Source organism: Sinohyriopsis cumingii, chromosome 4 (genome assembly GCF_028554795.1).
Source record: "Sinohyriopsis cumingii isolate HCF-2022 chromosome 4, ASM2855479v2, whole genome shotgun sequence".
Classification (NCBI taxonomy): Eukaryota; Metazoa; Mollusca; class Bivalvia; order Unionida; family Unionidae; genus Sinohyriopsis; species Sinohyriopsis cumingii.
In genome coordinates this window covers 90,020,831-90,042,502 of record NC_142964.1, presented here as the reverse complement: position 1 = coordinate 90,042,502, position 21,672 = coordinate 90,020,831, and positions in this window count along the sequence as shown.

Genomic DNA, 21,672 nt, shown 5'->3' with positions numbered 1-21,672 from the left:
CGTGGAATCGTAGAATTCTTTGGGGTTTCGCGTAGCTCAGATGTCGCGGTCGATATTTGTTTTCAAATTCCATAGGTTAATTTTTGTTGGATTAAAGTTGCATATTTTGATACGTTCCATTTAAGAAATATATAATTTTATTATATCCGTTGTTGAAATCTGTGCGCATCATTCTGTTAAATTCATTGTTAGACTTTATGTGCACGAGTATGTTGTCAGATTCATTAGTCGTTCAATTACATCATACACATATCATTCCCGGCAATGCTTTCAATGTCGTCGCTAAATCCATTCCCAATTCTGCTTCATCTTGTTACACCCCCACCCACCCACCCCGACCAGTCATCGTGAATATTTTGATAAATGGTCTTTTGCGGGACGGGTTTGTAGGCATTATATTTTTCGTTGTTACAAAACTTTTTTTTATCCCGTTCAAAAACGTTTTATTCCATATGACAAACCACTGTAAAAACTTGTGATGTAAGAGTTCTCCTAAATGAAAATACTATTTTTATTTTGATTCTTATGAACAAAAATAAATTATTTATCTTCTAATTGTTTCCACCCAACCATTGCGAATTTACAGATAAAAAACCTGATACATTTTATATTCAAATGATTCTGGCTTGAACAGTTCAAAAGGATAAGGAGTGACATTTTGATTGTATTTTTAATAATTTGATGCTAAATTTAGTAACGGGCACTTATTATTTTGGATGACGGTAAGACAAATAAAACAGATTGTGCGTGGTTGCTCCGCTTAAATCTTAGCGGAACGTTGTTGTTTCAGTCGTGTGGCTGTAACATATTTATATAATATGTACGATGTAGCACTAATTGCGGTCTTACACTAAACTGTAAGTTATTTTATTTAATGTATTTATTCTAAGTCCTTTTCTACCAGGATTTCCCCTACTGTCTACGTAAATATCTCTTTATCCTTTCTTGAATATTTTGTATTGCTTCCTTTCCCTTGCCGTACGTAAAGATCCTCTCTTGAATGAATAATTAGTTATTTATACTGCGCGATTGCAGCATTCTCACTATCTTGATTTTTTTTTTTTATATTCATGGAGAAAAATTCCTTTACAAATTTTCCGTAGAGAAGCCCTCGAGAGTTTTTGTAAAAATTCCCTCTTAAATTAATCTATGCGCATGTGTATGTTGTGAATTAAATACAGGAAGATATTCCCATAGTTTTATTTAAATATTTACGTATCTCTTCTAGTATATTTCTCTTTACTTCATCCCTCTCCCCTGCTGTAGAGATTCTTAAAGCCTTTCCTGAATAGTATTGTTATTTAGACTGAGTTTGTGGATTCTGTCTTAAAATAGTTTTTGACATCTACATTGTAAAACAGCACCGTAAATTTGACACCAAAGTATTTATTAACGTGATCGAATTAATTTATATTGGCTTAATAATTCATTCTTCAGTTACTGATGCAAACGTCTGAAATTTGATTTTCGTATTGCTATGAAAGACTTACCTTAGGATTTTTCTTTACTTTTCCCATCAACTTAGTTTGTGAATAAAATTGCAGATTCACTTAAAAAACAATACGGATTTACTTAGCTCGAAAACGTTATAAAACGGAAGGACTAATAGGTGGCACATGTAAAAAGTTGATAGCGGTCGACAAATTTCATCTGTAAGTTTTGTAATAGTAACTGAAGTATAAGTTATTAAGCCATTATCAATGGATATGATCACTTTAGGAAGACATGAAAACATATTTCAAGACTGACAGTCCAGGATTGCTCAGTGTAAATAACAATTCTATTTAAGAAAGGCTTTACATTGGGGCGGAGGGGGTAGGGAAGAGGACGTAAAGAAAAATAATTAAGGTTACATAAATATTTAATAAAGATACATGGAACACCTCCATGTCTGAAATTCACTCCATGTGCATGTACACTGAATTATTTCAGATGGAATCTTCACAAATTCATGTAATGAATCTTCACGGAAAGTCTCCAAGGCAATCTTTATGGAAATTTAGTTTCCAATATGTATTAAAATAGTTCAAGACAGAGAATCCAGTGATCGTACAGTCTAAATAACGAGTCATTTATGCAAGAAAGGATCTTCACGTAGTGAGGATGAAGGACGCAAATAGAAAATATCCCAGCAAGGATACATAAATGTCTTCATAAAAGCCTGGGAAATCCGAGAAGATATCGATGAAAAGTAAATACATTAAATAAAATAACATATTGTATATACAAGTTACTGCGCCTTGGGTGATTGAAGCGGAGTAAACACACGTATGTTTAACGCATATTGGTGTCCTGTAAAAACAAGTTTCGATTACAAAAAAAAAAAAAAAAAAAACAGTATCAAGTTACCATAAATGAAATCGAAATTATAACTCAATATCCTTTAGACCTGTTGAAACTAGAATCATCTGGCTAACAAATAAAGGTATTAGGCTAGGTATAGAAAATAAGTATGGGGGATTCCCCCAAAAGTGAGACGCCATGTTGTCTTTAATGAGTCGCCGAGATCAACATTAATAATTTAAAATTTACTACCCAAGAAGTTTTCCAGCATTTGATTCCAACAGACTGATCTAAACAAATTTAATTAAGTATTTATTAAATCCCTATTTATACACATTTGTACTTGACCAACAGGATGTGAAGCAACCCAAAGGAAAAACTCAATCTAAATGTAAATAAGACTGACGTTGAATCAAATGCTATGCAAAAATTCTTTTTACGAATGCAGATGATATAATGTATAGCATACACACACGGACAGAAGTTAAGCATACAATATAAATTAAATATACATAACATGTATTTAAAATATAAATTTGATTTTGATGAAATAGTAAATCTCGTGAAAAAAATATTTGTAATATGGAATCGATATCTTTTTTAATCAGTTAGAACGTTCAATTATAAGTCAGACGGGAAATTTTACTCTTCAAATGGAAAAATGCATTGACATTTTGTTAATGAAAAATGGGTTGTAAATTGTGTCATAGTTTTATGCCAAAAAGTGGAAAGAAACGGTGTTGTCGTCTTCGATTTATAGGTTAAATTTTTAAAATTTATTATATATTTTTTTCCATATTTCTTATAAAATTTTTGAAACGACGATATTTATTACATTTATAATTTTGTTATTTATATATATATATATATATATATATATATATATATATATATATATATATATATATATATATATATATATATATATATATTATTTATTTATTTAATTTGTTAATTATTTAGTTATTTATATTATTATTTGTATATCAGTAAGTTCAACTATTTGTGTTAGATTCCATATTAAATATGTTTTATTTCAATGTTAGTAATTTTATTAAAAAAAACTACCTCATAAATTACACAAACATATTCACGCCCCCTCACATCATAATATAACTAACTCTCTCTCTCTCTCTCTCTCTCTCTCTCTCTCTCTCTCTCTATATATATATATATATATATATATATATATATATATATATATATATATATATATATATATATATATATATATATATATATATATATATATATATATATATATATATATATATCTGGTGAAATGACCCCCAATTTGCAACACTGTCATTTTCTAACATACTTGATACTTGTAGGCAGGCGTAAATAATATATTTTGTCGTGTCATATTTAATGATTACAAATGAAGACTGGCGATCTGAAGTCATCGTTTATATGCTGGGCAGCTGTCGCGAAGTGACTTTTTTATCCTTTTAATTTAACAAGATTTTTTGAGCAAGCAGTTATCGTCGAGTGTTTCTTTTCACAGATTTATTCATTGGCTACATCACATTAGTCTTTAAATTTCGATTTATGGCATTTCTATACTTATGCAAACGAAAGCTGCCACAGATTTTAACATCTTTGCCTTTTAAAGGAGACTAGAAATCAAAATTTTGAGAAATGTAACGAGCTCATAGTGCTGTATGGTGTTGCTTTGAAATCGACTCGTTTGTAATAATGAATGTACCCATTCTTTCATGATGCCTATATCTTTCGGAAAAAGAAAAAAAAACATGTCCACAGGCTTTTCTTAATGTTCTATTACACCCGTAAGCAACGCAAAACGGTATTGTCTTTTACTCTGGCAACTCCCACTTGGGCTGCTGGAGTCGCTACTATGACGTCACATCCCAAAGTAACCGAATAGGGGCGGAAATTTTGCATACGAGGTCACGGAAATTCAGCTCCTTGAAGATAGGCCAATATTTAAATATTGGCATTACGGTTGCAGATGATACTTCAGAATAAGGTTTTCTGCTATAGTACTTTTATTATTATTCTATATTTCCATTGGTTTCTGGTCTCCTTTAATCTTGCAGTGCTTCATGATTCGATTTGTAGAACTTTATCTGTAATTGATATCGTATAGCCATTATTGCTTTAAGTGCAACACACACACACACACACACACACACACACACACACACACACACACATATAAGCATGCATACATGCATGCATAAGACTTCAACACGATACAGAGGCTATGTCATGAAACAAAATTAATGAAGCTTTGACACCGTACCACTGACGCGTGTTCAATATCGTACAATGAACAATACATCAACCATTGTCTCACTTCTAGAGCAATCGTCACCGATCAGACCAAAGTGTTTCAGTCCTCCAGGCATAATACATATCTATGTAATAATTTTTCAATGCGACCGTACTATCATCTGGGGGAAGGGTGGGAGCCAAATAAGAAAATGAATTTAAGCAAGGAGGAAAATAACTTCAAGTGTATAAAAGAAAATATAAAATTATAAAAATACTTTATAGAAACCACATTCCATCAAAAAATTAAAGAGTTTTGAAGGTGGTAAACTACCATTAAGTTCCATAATTGAACTCGCATCAAATAATATGTTTCGCAGGGTGGAAGTCGACACACAAAGTCAAAGAGTATGTACCACTGTCTGTGGACACTGGCTAGGTATGCATACTGCTTGATGTTCACCCTTCAGGAGATGTACATAAGCCAGGTATCTCTGCCATATACGCTATGACCACTATGCAACACCATAGTTGTTATTTATCCCACAAGAAGGACGCCACACTCAACTGATGGGTTTGATGTTACGACCCAGGTTTGTGAAGTTCTTACTCCAAATATTTTGCCGAGTATGTGGAGAATGGCCAGTATATGGAAGGTGCCGAGTATATCGAACATGCCGATGTGTATACTATGAGAAGTTAGTATACGGAATCTTCCATTCAGATTCGGATGACTGCATATCAACCTTGGATGCTTTATCCGCCCTTTATATACTTTTGATACCAATGTGAATCGCCACCCGATAATACAGAATCGTGTTTCTGTACGATCATAAATGCTAAACGGTTGTGAAATTTAAGGGTTTGCAAGGTTCCTCAATTTTCATTTTTTTCTTCTATTTTGTCCTGTAACCTGTGCAACTGAAATTGTCTTATTTCATAATACCGTGAGCATAATGTGTCTCACTTCCGTTGATTTTGTGCGAATTGTTGCCGTTTCTATTTCTTGAGGCTGTCACTAGCCCAGGATAAACGAAACATCGCACAGTTCTACCGGAAATACGGGGATATGGGCGGTCATGTGTACTGTCTAACAAAAACGAAATCGCAACTACGCATATTCTACATTATCTGTATCTTAATAATTATAACCTTGCTAGCAATGAATGGCTGCACTTTTTACACTTCTTCGCCAAGGACACGATTTATGAACATGCAATTTTCTTAAATTCTTTTTGAAAGATTGGTTTCAATAAATTTAACCTCTGTAAGAAGTACTCTTGTTTACAAAAGACAAAAGTTTGCTTTGCCTAGGGTCGGCCTGCAAATCTCGCCGACAGGTGCTTGATTCAATACAAAATTGGGGACTTAGACCTTATCTGGAACACTTAGAACTTCCCCTTTACAAGACCCCAGTACTAAGGCAAAGGAGCCAAACTTTCTCTCAGACGAGCGAGACTGGCTTTTCAGTAAGTAATCAAACTAGTAGCAGTCCAAATGCCAAGACAGATTCATCATACCATGTGTATAGACAGTTCAAATGCCAGACATATTCATCATACCGTGTGAACAGACAGTCCAAATGCCAGACAGATTCATCATACCATGTGAACAGACAGTCCAATGCCAGACAGATTCATCATACCATGTGTATAGACAGTCCAATGCCAGACAGATTCATCATACCATGTGAACAGACAGTCCAATGCCAGACAGATTCATCATACCATGTGTATAGACAGTCCAAATGCCAGACATATTCATCATACCATGTGTACAGATTCATCATACCATATGTACAGACAGTCCAAATGTTAGGACAGATTCTTCAAACCGTGTGTACAGACAGTCCAAATGGCGGGACAGATTCCTCACACTGTCTGCATAGACAGCCCTAATGCCAGGACAGATTCTCCATACTGCGTGTACAGACAGTCCAAATGCCAATACAGATTCCAGACACTGTCTGCAGTCCAAATACCAGAAAGATTCATCATACCGTGTGTACAGAGAGTCCTAATGCCAGGACGATTTCCTCATACCATGTGTACATAATACCAAGACAGATTCCTCATACTATCTGTATAAACAGCCTAAATGCCAGGATGGATTACGCATACCGTGTGTACCAACTAATGTTCTCTTTGCTATCTTTTGTTTATTCTAGTTTACTTACTTGACACACCGTTGATTTCTGACCTTGCTATAAATAAAAAAGATGGATTAAATGATGAAAGAGATGGGTTCAAAATCATTTTTTCCCTCAGAACTGCACTTCATTTAAACTCGGGTCATAACGGGAGAAAATCTTGTTGATGGTAAATGGGGCTGTGAGCGGGGCGGGGGAGAGACAATTTTCTGATTCTATTAATAATATTTGCGTGAAATAAAATGCATTATATTCAGGAAAATTGTTTATTTTTGAAACATAAAAATATCAAAATATAGATGTACCCTAATGTGCCTTTTCCCACGTCGCGACCCCGTTCATAGAAGCGAGACTACTTTCTACAAGCAGATGTTAAGACAGAAGTATGATAAATTACGCCAAGAAACATTTGACTTGACTGTACACTTTAATATCTTCTCACACAGCTAACTGTGGTGGCAACTTGTCAGCTTTGATGAAAATAATACCGTGTGTGCCTGCGGGGTGGGTGAGTGAGTGGGTTTGTGTGTGTGATCATCGATAGATAGAAGCGTACTCTCCTGTGATATAATGAACTTTTAAATGAAGACAAGACCACCTTACTCAGGCTTAAAATTATCTTATTTGTTGAAGAGTATCCTTCATTTTGGTGTATACTACCTATAACCTCCCTGCTCTTTGAAGCAAACAGTTTTCCCATCTTACTGCAGGATATATATAGGTGCCATAAATGTGTCGTTAATGTAGCTGACTTTAGACGGGCAGATATAATACACCCATGAAACTTGGCAACGTGAATGTTTTTACTGTTGTGTAATATTTTAAACCGATGTCATACACATCCGTTTTCTGAGTCCTAAAGTACATAATAGAACGTGTCTTGAAAATCATATATGGCTATATGCGACTTTTCTTCTTGTTTTTGTGGACATTACACGTGCATATCATTCCATTGACCTACGGATTTCATTTACAAGATAGAACAGAAACAAATACCGATTAAACACGCAAAAACATAAACAAAAATTAAATCCTGTTGCAATTTAGAAACCAAAATCAAAGAATATAATACCATTACCCTTAAAAAGGTAGAACGCAGTGTGCATTTAACCTTTTACGTTTTGGCAAATCAGGTATTTCGGTTCGGCAAGAACAGTCTATTGCATTCAACTTGTCCATATGCGATCCAATTTACTGACTGAACACAGGAAATGTAACGTTATGCAACAGCGTCAATGCACAGTCATCCATAATTTGCCCTAGATAGTATTCATTGTACGTTTACAATCCAAGGCAAAGCTAACGTGCTTTCAAAGTTAAGAATGAGCCTTGTATGTGTGGATTAGCGTTTCAAGAACCTCAGCTTAATAATGGCTATATGGTGCCAATTAAAAGTAAAGTTCCAAACATATTTAAAACCAAGAAATGCGCAATAAAACTTAAGCCTTTCCCAGAACATGTAACCACGGAGATTCGATCCACCTGGCCTGAGAGCTCAGAAGAGGCGAATCCATCCGATAAATGTCTTTTACTCGTCTGGTTCGAAGTTTCAATTGTGATTTGTGATATTCCCTCTAGTACCACATCAATGAAATGGAATGGTAGCCAGCGCAAGAAAATGTGCTGCAACGGGGCTGGTAGCAAATTATTTGATAAGCAACCCGGGTCTATGCAGATTCGTCCCCTTGTTTGGTTATTCCATCTCTAGCACATACGGAATTGAACCGTGTTTGTATGTTAGTAAGTATGCAACGTATTGTGTTTTGCAAGTGATGATAATGCTGAATATTGGGTTGTTTTTCGTCAGTTAATGTAACTAGTTTTTATCACATATTTTGGCTTGTCAAGCATCTTTTATCCACACACGATTCGGCGGATCCATACATAATTTGGTTTGTAAGGGGCTTTACTTTTGATCTGAGTAGAATGTCTCCTAGATATTTTTTTCTGCTTTATGCTATGTCTGTTTTCTTTTTTTGGAAAATATTATGTATGTGTTCTGATGACTCAATGGCACCAGTGTTGCTCAGTGTTAACCATATCATACCGAAGAAATGGGAGGTGAATCGTTTCCCAAGGACTGAGGCAGCCGACTGGGACTGACCTGAGCTGGTATCAAAACCGCGGACCTTTGATTACGAGTCTGACCCTTTACGAACTACAAAGGATATCTGCTCGGATAAATCATTGCCAGAGGATATGTATCGACCTCCTGAACTATCGCGTAAGCAATATATGATAAATATCGCTTGTGCATGCTAAATGTTTGGTGCATCGATCGCGCTTTTTGACGAGATCAAACGTGGCTAAGCATCGGAGGCAGGCAGAGTTGCGGGATATTTCTGATATACCGGTTTACCGCAGTATTTTTTTTTTACCGTGGTACGAACTATGGTACTTTTTCACCGTACCGGTAATTCGGTACGTTCCACCAGTAAAGAATGTACAGAAATTTCCGTGTAATTTTGTTACGAATTTAACTATATCAACAACATGTCTTAATTTTTGCATGGCAAAATAATTAAAAAATTTATTTTATTTTATAAAAACAGTTGAATTTATCACAATTTCAACTTTAGCATTACAAGAATATATATATATATATATATATATATATATATATATATATATATATATATATATATATATATATATATATATATATATATATATATATATATATATATATATATATATATATAAAATCACGAATGCTGACTTGTTGCGTAAATGGAACGTTATGAAAGGTATTCGGGTAAAATCCAAGTTTCGGAAGAATTTCTGATTTTATAATAATGTCAGAAATTTAGTTATTTACTAGGGTATGTTAATGTGCTAAATACAGGTACTCCTTTGTTACACTGAAAATGATCGTAAGATTTTCAGGAAAGTAGATGTTTTCTGATTGAATTTTCTCAAAGTCAACTCAATATTTTATCGTTTGTGGAGCAAGTCTGTTGTGTGTTAATTGACCTATTCTGATGAATATCAGGCCCTGGTTCGGGCATTCCACTCAGAGATGCTCTGCCTATTTTATTATTAGCATATTAAGTAGACTAAATCGTAGGCTTCAGTGTCAGCATTTCTATTTTATCAACAAGCACTATAATGGCAGCACAATGTCTTTCACATGGTGTAAGTTATTAAATTTTTTATCCTAATATAATTGCGGTATATACCGTGGTGCATATCACGATACAACATTTTCCCTGGTACCCAGTTCTAGAGCCGAGTGCCTTTTATTTCCAAGCGCGCATGTTGAAGAAACTCAGAAGTTATATTGTTAATACTTATGACCTAGTCACACTGAAATCAGCGACTGTGCGCCAAAACAATCTTTGACAAAGCAACTGTTTAGAAGCAGCAAACTCCGCACATTTTTGAGCTCACAAACTGCACGTGTATAGGTTATGACATGAAAATCAACGAATTCCTTATATCTACAAATATTATGCTGAAAATGTAACTGCTAAGTTAAGATATACTTATTTATTCCCTCTTGTCTGCGTGAGAAATTGCGAGACTGACACTGACATTAACCATAAAATGGCTATGATGACATTCTGTGACAGTTTATCGTGTGAAATAATCCATGAATAGATGAAAGAAAAAGACTGTGGACAGTTAGTATGCAAAAAAAGAAGATTTTAGTACATATTATAGCTTAAAAAAAGACGTTGACATAGATACTGATGTATGATCGCAGAGTATAAAACTTCCAAAACATAAAACATTAGAAACTGAATACGACCCCGATCCCACTTTTCTTTCTCTATGTTTTGCAAACTAACGCTTGCATGAGCTGAATTTGAGATTGTCCGTGTCGTTCAAGTGTATTTGTAAAGTGTGTTTTTCTTTGTTTGTTTGTCAAGCATTTTATTTTTTATATGCATACAATGCAACACACTTTCTAACTACAGGTTTCAGAAAACAACACTTGTTTTCGCTAATCATCAAAATCAATAGTTATGCGAAACATGATGCCAAGGTGGAGAAGTTGTTAATTGATTTTTATGTTGTATAGGACCGCGCCCCCTTTTCTCAGAAACAACAGGCAAAAAAAGAGCAAAGGAAAAGGTAGAAAAGGTATCCTGTTTAGAGTTAAATACACATGGTGGATTTCATTACAATTAACGGATACATTATCTTCATGTAGCAAGGAAAGATTAATGGATATGGTCTTGAAATGTTAATTTTACTGCTAGGCCTAAAATCGTGACAAAGCTTTGACACCTATCAGTCCTTCTAGCTGAAGAAACGAAATTTCCGCATTATATATATATATATATATATATATATATATATATATATATATATATATATATATATATATATATATATATATATATATATATATATATATATATATATATATATATATATATATATACACACACACATATACATATGCATATATATATACATATACATATATATATATATATATATATATATATATATATATATATATATATATATATATATATATATATATATATATATATATATATATATATATGTAGAGAGAGAGAGAGACATCATTTACTAACACATTTTGATATTGAAGTGAAATACATTTCATTTTATTCACGGATTATTGGGAGGAACGTTCTGGGGTTGGAAAAATACACATAATTTCCAAAACTTCTACTTTATATCCATTTATTTGTTAGTATGTATCGTGAGACCGATATAACCAAAGAGGTCAGAGAGTTATAATTCGTTTGAAACAGCAAACGAACCCTTGCCGCAAGTAATGGCCCGTATTGCTTAGATCGCATTCACCTGCCTCCTATCCAACCTAAATCATCCACCCATTCCCAAAGAAAGAATGCAACAATGTCGAAGATAAGGAATCCAGGTGTAAAAGTACTCACTCGCTAATTTAAATGGTGGCGGCCAAAGAACATGAGGTAAATCGCTCCTTGGAGGTTTGAAAAATAAAAAGGTAATGTGGACTATCAATAATATTTAATGTCAGAACTAAATCACGACAGATTTCAGCTGCTAAATGCAACTGCTCATTTTCCTTAGGAAGAAATCAGAAACAAACATGCCACATCTGCACGGAACTGCCGAGGGTCAGTGATATTTACAAATTGTCTCTATTATGGGCAGTGTAGACCTGATTATAACGCTTAGAGTCAAGAGGACTCCCTTATCCACCAACACTGAATATATTTGTTATTCCCAGATTCCTAAACAGTAATATATTGCTGACATGAATGCATTATTTGACGGGGAACCCATGTGTGCTTATGTTGGGAAAATTCTGAATCCTAAAAGTTATAAGGACGAAATAATGAGTTGGCATAGCACAATCTTGACCAGCAGAGCTCATTTCTTCCATACTTGCCCTCAAGATGCCCCGGAAATAAGTAGGAACATAACGCATTCATTACAGCATACAAACATATTCCAAGGATTGCGTGAACTTAAAAGTAAATTATAACTTAAAACGCAACCCCCAAAATGCAAATCAGGTATTGAGATATGGCATGGTGGTCGAACCTTCGCAGATTCCAACACCGACTTGTACACACCGGAATATCGTGCTTCTTTTGACAATAATTTCCATATTGATCTAGAGATATCAGTTTCTAGCCTCAATTCAGAGAAATATTTATGGAAACAAGAACTTATAGATCATGAAATCACTAAACGTAACATATCCAGTGCTATTCAAATCTTACAAAAGTAAAAAAACTCTATGATTCGCTGCAAAGTGAACACATTGTGTAGGGTTGCCCGTCGCTGAAATATGAATGCAAGACAGACGCATGGATGAAAGGTCTCATCGTGAGGATTTAAAAACGATACGGGACAAGTAAAGATGCTCCTGATAGATTTAGACCAAAACCCTTTTACAGGTAATTTAAAAGCTGTTTGAAAGAATCCAAAGTAAATAATTTTCTGGAAATACGTGAAATTCAGTTCCCAGATTCACAACAGCAAGCATTTAAAACAGTTTAGCTGCTTTACAGGTATTTCAACCTTTAAGGGGTTATCCAGTACAGCTCAGACGATGGTACCTATGCATAGGACGCCTTCCTCGATACCAAAAAGGCGTTGAATACTATTTATCATGATGCAACTCTCTTAAAAGGTATTATATAATGGAATCAAAGGAATAATATAGAGGCTATGTACAATAATGTACATAGTATGGTCGAGGTTAACAAATATCAGTCCAAACGGTTTAAAATCAGACACTGGATCCAACAGGATGCCGGCCTCTCCTACTTTCTTTATTAGGTATCTACAGATGAATTGTTTCAAAAGCTGGTCCAGAGCAACCTTGTTTATAAAGTATGTAGCTTACAATGATCCAATCCTACACTTGCAAATGACTTTCCGTGTCTGGCAAACTTTCCTGATAATCTAATTCTGAAGTTAATACTCAAAAGTCATGTATTTTATTTGGAGAGACGAGAGGCGGAAACCATAGTTTGTTCCATTATTATTTTAGTGATACAGTTATATAGGAAACCAAAGTCGTCTACTCACTTAAGCATATTACATTATAGGCCACCTTGTCCTATTTAATCGCGTGGATATGTGTGAGCCTGTGCTAGATAGAGGTGATAAGAAGAACAGCCGAGATTGATCGCCGTTAACTACTCTTTCTTGGAATCCTTTGTAGCCTCTCAAATCGTGCAATGGTCAAGCATATTTCTCTTGCGTTCTTTTTTTTTTGGTGAAGGAACACATTCAGCCCGTACTGGCTATACTGCCGCTATTTGGTGTATACCTCAAAAGTATGCCGTAACTGACATCCTCGTAAATTTCAGGAACCATGCATGTTTTCCAAACAAATATCAGTGGAAGAGCCAAGTGGACAAAGCTCTTCTCAGACTTGAAGCAGTTGCTTTGCGAGAAAGAATAAGTAGTGAGCATGATTTCTGTCTATTTCGACTTCTTCATACAGAACGTATTTCCTCTATTCTTTATTCCACTACAAATCTACAACGAATAATTACGAGCTTAAATTAAGTTCATACCGTCTATGTGGGTCCAGCCCTCCAGACTGATCTCAGCCAAAATAGTAATGCGTTTCAGCTGCTGAAACTATTCGACTTTACCCATGACAGTCTCCAGGATGAAACTCATCTTCATCTATTTCGCCTTAGTTCATTCCAGTTCATTATTCGGATATCGAGAATATATTTTTCCTTAACTTAATTCTATTATTTATCTCCTACTGTTTTAGTATAGGTCGCGTTCTGATGATGAGTGAAACCGAACAATAGGCACTTAGAGTTATCTGCCCCACCTACCGGATGAATATAATGATTGTTATGTCCTATGGGCTTAAGCTATGTTACAAGACAGGATGAAATCAAACAAGCATATCATTTTCCAAAATATAAACTTATTTCCCTAAAATATAAAATCAAACAAACTGAAAGAATTGAAACTTACTTACAGTATAGTATGAATTCCTACAATAGTTCATACATGTACGAAGAATTTCACAGTAATCCGGAAACGACCCAAAGGTATTCCGAATGAAGGTTATAATGTGCTTAAGTGCTAGCACTACCGAAACAGCTATGTTCTATTATCCATAAATTTTTCTTAAATGTAAATCCAATTTGGTGAATGACACAGACGTTTTTGAATGTTTCATATAATCCAACGAAGTTATTAAATATCGAAGTTCTTGAATGTTTTACACAATAAATCTAGCGCGGTACTGTCTGTTTAGAATAAATCCCTTCCGCTCTGCAATTTAAATGAACAAATGTTAAAAAATCAAACTTCCTTTCACAACACTCTTACAAGACTGAATATAATTGAAGAATGAAACGTTGCGTACTTAATTCCTTAATATAGCTGCTATATACGCATTGGATCAACAATTCTAAATGACTAGAAAAGATTCCAGGTACCTAAAATGTTCTGCTTTGTGAAATATCTTAAACAGTCATGGTCTGACGTTTTCAGTTATTTAGGCAATCGACAACTTGGGCATGCATGGCATCTCTACAGAGTAAATTTTGACACGACCTTCTTTCAGCTAATTCGTTGGCTTACTTTGACCGAATTGGTTGTTGACGTGAGCTTGGCGATCGGTCTTGATTAATGAATGGAAATTTCAAAACGTATTGTACATGTGCTCTAGACACGCGACGTGACATCGCCTTTAAAGTGCATTGTAATGTGTTTGACTAGCAATCATAATAATATTGTCAATAACCAAACCACTTAAATAAAAACTATAAATAAAATAGTATATAATATAGATACCCGTAACAAGCTTTAAATCTGATTCCATAGATATGATCCATGTTCGTACACAGGGCCGGCCTTAGGCCGATTGGACCGATTTGGCCCAACCGGGCCCCGCGCTCACAGAGGCCCCGCGCGTTAGTAATTTTTGATCTATAGAGAGAAAGGTTTTTAAAGATGGAAGAAAATGTTCAGCTCCATATCATATAAAACTTGTTTAAAAGTTTATTTCCAAATGTCGAACTCACCAGGGGACAAAAGCGCAAACATAGGAGCCCCGCCAAAATTGATCCAAATCGGGCCCCTCGTTTGCTAAGGCCGGTGTTTGTAAACATGTATATAAATGAATGATTTTGGTTTATCTGTGCATGTCCAGACATCTTCTTCATATTTCATATACAATTCTCAAGTTAACATACAGTAATTCAATCTAACCGTGGCATATTTGTATCCTAATGAAGATGAATAAATGTATGATTAAGCATTGCATTATTATAGGCACAATCACAGGGGATCGTTGCCAATGAAATTAAGAGTATCGGTGAATGAACTGAGGGCTGGCAATCAAACCGTAAAAATATAACACACGGGAAGACACGATCCCTCACTCCTAGGTATTTCCAGTCTAGCTAACTTATTCTATTTTCGTCTTCTAGTGTAAAACTTACACCAGCTGCATCAAGAAGGGCTCAAATGTCTAAAATTTTAAAAACCTCATTCTATTCATGACCTATTGGAGAAAATTCGACACTTGTTGGCCGATTTCAAGTGACAGGACGCAACCTAGATGGAAGTAGCGGTTAGCGTTCGGACATTTTTGTATTTAACCATATACGCTAACGCATTGTTGTGTACCATGCTTTCGTTCAAGCAGAGGTTGCTCTGAACTTACATTTTCATCAGTAACTAGTATAAATTGCATGTATACGGTAATGAAAGGTCAAACGGAAAAGGATGGAATTTGCCGCTTGTGAGCAGAAATAATGTTCGGCCTGATTTTCTACTCATCCTGCTTTTGTGACTTTGGTTCAGCCGCCATTTGAAGATGAATCTAATTATTTTAATCATAACCAAATCGTTCCCATAGCAGTAATAGTCATTCCGGGTATCAAGAGTTTATCTGATTGCTGGAATTGAACTAGCACCCGTATGGCCCAACGTTTTAAAAAAATAATCCACGACATCTTTCCTTTGAATATATCAATCTATAAGCCTTAAAATAAGTGTTCATATGGCAGCGTTTCCTCATTCGAGAAATAGAGCTGCCACGTCATTACATGTGCATTTTCAAAACTTTACTTTAAATCAGCACTTTTGAACCAGTCTTCATGCTGACGTGCCATTATGCCATACAGCTACCTCTGTTATCTGGAGTTATAAAACGTTTCACTGTTCCCTTTTGCATAATGACGGCAGAATACGAGATCTACATTTGAACTGTTATATCTGATTTATGTTCCCAATAACATTAATTGAATAATCCAATAGAGTTAGGTTTAGAACATGACAATAAAAGAGCTAATAGTTTATCTTTGCTGTTTATAATAAGTACGCAAATAGACCCATCAAGCAGATTTCATTTTTTGCGAATTCTCCCGTTCTCAGTACAGACTTTACATTTTGACATATATGACATGTTAAAATGACACGTAGAGAGGTTCTGGATATAGTAGAACAGTAATGTAATTTTCTTTCAACCGCATTTACAGGTCTCTTGAAAAAAAGGGGAAAAGCATCAAATGATTAAAAAAAGGCATGACTCCAAACATAAAACAGATGTTCCAAAAGATATACGTGTATATTAATTTCTTTTGCATTCCTTATTCGGGAAACGTTAAGGTAAACACGAGCTAACATGGGGCAAAACCGATCCAGACTCCCCCCCCCACGCCCCAACCAAAAAAAAAAAAAAATATCAAAAAAAAAACAAGAAACGGTTATACAGATCTTACTAAAGAAATATTTTTCTAGGTAGCTTTAGCGGAGACTGCGGGATAAAAGAGTAGTATTTGCCGCGAAAAGCCGTTTGCTTTTTCCTCCTGCAATAAGATGACTTATAATAACTAATTCATATAATTTGATATGAAAGTTTATATTATCATGTTTCTGAACTGGTACAACTTATAGTGCTACAATTACTGTATTTTATGTATGAAAAGTGGAATTTGATGCAAAAAATCAATATTTAATGTGAAGTTCACAACTGGCACGAATAACTAACGCCTTTACTCATTTGAGATATTTTTACTCATTTGAGAGATTTTTTTTTACTCATTTGAGATATATTGATAGTTTACTTCATCTCTATTATTTTTCGCAATAATCGTGTATTTTATAACAAGCAATCAACTTACATCTTTATGGAATTGTGAAGCGTGAATATTTTAACCAGCTTGTAAAAACAAGAATCATTAGAAAATCAATTTGACTTGATTGTAACTTCCTTGAAGTCAGAATAGTTCCATTTACTTTGTTGGTGAGTGTTCTATTTAAATGTACCCAGGTCCGGGTCAAGGAGGGCGTGGTGGCGGTTGTAGCGAAGTTAGACGGGGTGGGAAAATAGGGTCCTATCTGACTCCAAATATTTTAGGATCCCTAGAAATTCTAACTTAATGCAATATAGTTCAATACGCAAACTTCAATTGCGGCCTGAATGGACAAGAGTACTTTGTCCAGAGTTCAACTGATGCAGAGACTATGCAACGGAGAGCTACAACGACTTTCATTGTTCACAAATTGTGAAGTGATGAATGCAAAGACTTCTTGCCGACCAAATACCAATCATGATAGACATACGTCATCATGTATCTGGATATCAGCTTCAGTGTTGTTTAAATAAACTACGACTTCGAAATGAAACTTAGATGCAGAAAAATAACGAGTTAAAGGAAAAAGTGGATGTTTTATTTTAAAAGTTAAATTGAGAAGACATAAGAAAAATTGAATACCAAAATACAATCATTGACCAATCAGATTTTGAAAATGTAACAAGCACCGTGAGAAGGAAAATGCTTTTAAGTGAAGACTTCCCCATTGCGAAAGAAGCGAGATATAGCATTTGCCGTAAATGAGTCTTTATTTTTGTATCATGTGCAATAAGTCCAGCCATTTAACAGCGTCATCCTCAGCATAGTGCATAGCCTGCAGTCCACCGGGGAACTTAGTCCGTAAATAGTTGTTCACAGCGCGTAACATGGTCTGTTGAGCACCACAGTTACAGGAAAAGTCAGTGGCCTGGCCCCATCGGACAAGGCTGAGTGCACAGCGACCCTGTCCTGTCCGAAAACGGTTCAGCATGGTCCACTGATGTTTTTGAAGGTTGAAGCCAGGAGGGCAGACAGATGACTCAGCTACGAGGGAGTGGTTTGGAACATATGTTGAATACCACTCATCACTCCATGCTGAAATAGTTTTCATATCCTCCGGCAACGGACCTAACCAGATTGGATGTCTCGAAGTCAAGCTGATTGCTGTATGTAATATGATGTATATGTACAGAGGAAGTTTCTCACTGGCATAAACCTTAGCCAGCAGTTTTGTGGTTGCTTCCTGGCGACGGAGATGTGAAGGAGGAATGTTGCTGAGTACCGGCAGCCATGGCAAAGGAGTAGAACGTAGTGTTCCAGAGATTATGCGCATTGTTGTGTTGAGCTGAGGGCAAATAGATTGGTACGGGACGATCGAGCCCAGACAGGAGCGCAACTCTCTGCTGTTAAATAAAAGAGAGCTAGTGTTGATGTCTTGAGTGTCTGAGCACTAGCTTCCCAGGATGAACTAGCCAGTTTGAGGAGTATGTTATTTCGAGTGCTAAGTTTTACTGCAGTTTGTTTCAGGTATTTGTATAATGTCAGTTATCTGTCTAGAACACCAAGGTGTGTTGGGTTGTGTTTTATGTGCTGTCCATTGAGAAGGATGCAAAGCTCACGGTTCGCATATGCATTGTTAAGGTGGGAGACACTGGAGACTGTCTTTGTTCTGCTTGGCTAAGTCCGCCATTTCTTCTTGGTCCTTGTTCAGTACCACCTCAAGCTCAGTAAACGAGCGAGTTTTATTCCCTAGAGCAATGTCGTCTGCATACACGAACTTGCGAGACTGTGTTTTAGGCAAGTCATTGATATAAACATTGAACAGACTTGGTGAAAGAACGGACCCCTGTTGGAGTCCATTAGTCTGATGTCTCAACTAGGTGCAGCTCTCTCAGATGTGCACTCCTGTTGCAAAGGAATAGTTCGATAGTCTCAGCTATCCAGCGCGGCAATACTCTGGAAATTTTCAACAACAGTCCTGCATGTTAGACCATGTCAATTGCAGCTGTTAGAGCAAGGAAACCAACTCCAGTTTTAAGGTTCCTCTGAAAAGGGCAAGGACTTGATACCAAGTGCGGAGGCCATGCACGAAGCCTGCCTACTGAACAGTTGTGAGTTTCTCCAAGTCTGGACCGATTCTTGGGAGTATTAGGAGCTCCAGTACCTTATTACAGAGTGTAAGGAGATTGGCCAAGAGCTAGTCGCATTATGGGGATCTTTGCCAGGCTTTGGGATCGCAATAACCTTTGCCTGGGGCCACAAAAAGTCGTCATGTACTTTTTCCTAACAACCCGGGTATATATAGCTGTGAGCCATACCTTTGCCTTCGGGTCAAGATGCTTCAGGAACTCAAGCAGGATATTTTCATATTCTTCTGCGTTGCCTGATTTGATGTTGCATAGCGCCTTTTCAAGCTCTGTTGTTGTAAATGCTTTGGAGTTGGTCAAGTTCATCTGACCTACGACGGCAGTATTGTCGCCACTCATCTAGTACTTGACGTCGGTACTGTTTCTCCAGGGGTGCGTTTGTCATTTGTAGTAAGTGGCTACTAACAGCATTTGGTTTGATAACTTGGTGGACGTGAACTGGCGCTTGCTGGTCGTTGCCATGTCGGCAAATCAAGCTCTAGCATTTCCGACTGGAGCGCGTGAAGTTGAGTCACCCTGTAGTTTCCTCCCAGCGAGTGCGCCTAGTAGTGCCCAGGAATTCAATCAGGTGATCCGCTATGTCTGGGTCCCCAGAAACTTCATACTCCTTGAGAGGGGCCTGACACTCTTCGTCTAAACAGCGTGTATAGACTGGGCAACAGCCACGATGGACAGACTGAGTGGCTTCCTTGAATATGGCTCTTTGGAAGTGGTGGTAAGCTTCCTTGATTGGGATGCAGTAAGATGGCTTAGTGACTATGCTACGCTCCAATACGTCGCTGACGTTCGTCAATCTGCTTTGCGAAAGTTCCAACGCCGCTGTGAAGAGTTGTGTATAGTCGGCAGTTGAAGTCTAATACGGATAAGTATTGGTCTGTGCTGAGTACGTGGGAAGTCGTCTAGAACATTTGGCTTACAGGTTGAGGATTGTCTGAAATGGACCTGACCCAACAGAGGTCCCGTGCGTAGTCCTTTTGCCATCTTGCAGAATGAATGGCCCCATGCTGCTTGGAGTCGTGGCTCAGAAAGAGATCATTGTTCATTGCTCATTCTACAAAATGTTCCCCATCTTCATGGGGATGCGAGTAGCCCCAGTCAGGGTGATGACTGTTGAAGTCGCCAATATAGACGGTTGGGTGTTCAAGAGTTGGAAGCGTATTGTTGCCCCAACATGCACTGGGCGGTTTGTAGATATTAGCAATCTTTTTCCCCTAACCTGGACCACATCGCAGAATCTGTGGAGGAAAGGAGAAAGGCATCAGTAATGCATACTTTGCACGGCCGAATTCGGATTTTGCCGTTGATGAAAGGAGGTCAAAGCCTCCAATGATGTATCGTCCTGCTACCTCGTCTGCTACGTGAGTCCGCTGCAGACAGATTATGTGACATACTTACATACATACATACAAACATGCATACATACATACATACATACATACATACATACATACATACATACATACATACATACATACATACATACATACATACATACATGCATGCATGCATGCATGCATGCATGCATGCATGCATGCATGCATGCATGCATACATACATACATACATACATACATACATACATACATACATACATACATACATACATACATACAAGCATGCACTGATGAACATCAATCTATCACACCTAAAATATAAAATCGACTGAAAATTCTTTTAGGCAAGACAGCAAATCTTTTCGAGACAGTGAAGTGGCCCTGAAAAGGGCCTTTGGTTTTCTTCTTCTTCTTTGTCTTCTGATATCTTCTTTTCCTCCACCAACTTCTTATTTTCTCTCATACCTTCTTCTTCTTCTTTTCTTCTTCTTTTTCTCCTTCTCTTGTTTCTCTTCCTTCTCCTCTTTATTTTTTTATTCGTTCTTTTTTTCATTCCACCCTCTCATTCTTATTCTGTCTTCTTCGTCCTCCTTGTCCTCCTTTAATATTTTCAGCAGCGCTCTCAATCTTTCATTCGTATTCTTTACATTGGTTGTCTCCATCATGGCTCCGTGAATAGTAGAGACACCATAACCCATTTTCATCCCAAGGTTGTTTATAGCCTCTTGCAATGTCTTCATCACGTCAATCTGGTTCGAAGCCATCTTTTTTGATTATTCAGTGTTGAATGGTGCGAATTACTAACATAATTACTTTGAATTAAAATGGTTTTCGCACATCAGTGCATATACCACTGTTTAAAGCCTGCACAACAGGCTATTTGATTATTGCTAGGGAAAGGAATTAGAGCCACTTACCCCAGGAATTTATGTGCTCAATGAGCACTACTTAATTAAATCCGTCAGGTCGTGGGACTAATTAAAATCC